The following is a 1869-nucleotide window of genomic DNA, read 5'->3' on the forward strand; positions in this document are numbered from 1 at the left end:
TAGCGATATGAAATCATTGATGACAGTGTTTAACTCCGATCCGCTTGGAAGGATTGAGCCACTCGACGAAAGCGAGAGGCGCTGATCCTCCCGAGTAAAACACGCTGGCCGATCAAAGAGCTGCGTGGAGTGTGACGCACGCGGGCGTGAAAAATGCCCGAATGCTCAAACCCGAGAATTCACTGTTTCTTTCTCCGATGTAACTGGGAGGGGAGAAACGCGAGAGCAGGGACAGACTCAGGCTTTCATAGTAAAAGCAGCCGCCACGACGCACACTCAGATGCAAAGCAGTCAGTGGCAGCATTCCATTCCGATCACTTAAAAGGATTGCGCTGCTCGATGTAACGAGGGGCGCTGATCCACGCGTGTAACACACACACTGGCAGATCAGGTGAGGCATGCGGGATGTGTGTCGGCGTAAAATCACTCAAGCCTGGTCGCTCAAAATGCAAATTTGCTGTTTCTTCCTCCTTGAGGTAACCGGGAGGAGGAGAAACATGAGAGCGGGAGGGGACCAGCAAGCAAAGCAGGCGCTTCAGCACCGCACACACAATGCAAAGCTGTCAGCAATAGAGAGGTGACAGCGTTCTGCTCTGACCCGCCCAGGAGGTTAGAGCCGCTCTATGTAACAAAGGGTTCTGATCCTTATAAAACACACCAGCGGATCAAAGTGCAGAGGGGAGAGCGTGCACGCGGGCTCTGTGCTGGCGTGTGATTGCTCAAACCCGGTTGCTCAGCCATTTCTATCTCCGAGCTTTGCTGAGAGAGTAGAAATGAGAGAGCGGGGCAGCCTTCGTTGAAGAAGGCGGGGTGAGACTCATGCTCTCAGTGAGCATACAGTCTCTGCATGGGGGCTGCCCAGACAGGCGACGCACTCACTACTCCTCTGCAGCCACACTCGCAGCGTGAAATTTGCAACAACGTCACCAGAAAATTTGCTCTTTTAAGAACTTACCTCTTAGAAATAAGCTCTTTTAGGCTCGCCGGATGGCGGCATGGGGAATCCATAACATCCGCCTGCCCATACCATAACCCCACTGCCACCATGGGCCACTCAATCCACAACGTTGACATCAGCAAGCCCCTCACCCACACGACGCCATACACGCTGTCTGCCATCTGCCCTGTACAGTGAAAACCGGGATTCATCCGTGAAGAGAACACCTCTCCAAAGTGCCAGATGCCATCGAATGTGAGCTTTTGCCCACTCAAGTCAGTTACGATGATGAACTGCAGTCAGGTTGAGACCCCGATGAGAATGACGAGCATGCAGATGAGCTTCCCTGAGACGGTTTCTGACAGTTTGTGCAGAAATTCTTTGGTTATGCAAACTGATTGTTGCAGCAGCTGTTCGGGTGGCTGGTCTCAGACGATCTTGGAGGTGAAGATGCTGGATGTGGAGGTCCTGGGCTGGTGTGGTTACACGTGGTCTGCGGTTGTGAGGCCGGTTGGATGTACTGCCAAATTCTCTGAAACGCCTTTGGAGACGGCTTATGGTAGAGAAATGAACATTCAATTCATGGGCAACAGCTCTGGTGGACGTTCCTGCAGTCAGCATGCCAATTGCAAAAAAAGCTCCCTCAAAACTTGCGACATCTGTGGCATTGTGCTGTGTGATAAAACTGCACATTTTAGAGTGGCCTTTTATTGTGGCTAGCCTAAGGCACACCTGTGCAATAATCATGCTGTCTAATCAGCATCTTGATATACCACACCTGTGAGGTGGATGGATTATCTCGGCAAAGGAGAAGTGCTCACTAACACAGATTTAGACAGATTTGTGAACAATATTTGAGAGAAATAGGCCTTTTGTGTACATAGAAAAAGTCTTAGATCTTTGAGTTCAACTCATGAAAAATGGGGGCAAAA

The sequence above is a fragment of the Sinocyclocheilus grahami genome, unplaced genomic scaffold (genome assembly GCF_001515645.1).
Source record: "Sinocyclocheilus grahami isolate Dianchi unplaced genomic scaffold, SAMN03320097.WGS_v1.1 scaffold4022.1, whole genome shotgun sequence".
Taxonomy (NCBI): domain Eukaryota; kingdom Metazoa; phylum Chordata; class Actinopteri; order Cypriniformes; family Cyprinidae; genus Sinocyclocheilus; species Sinocyclocheilus grahami.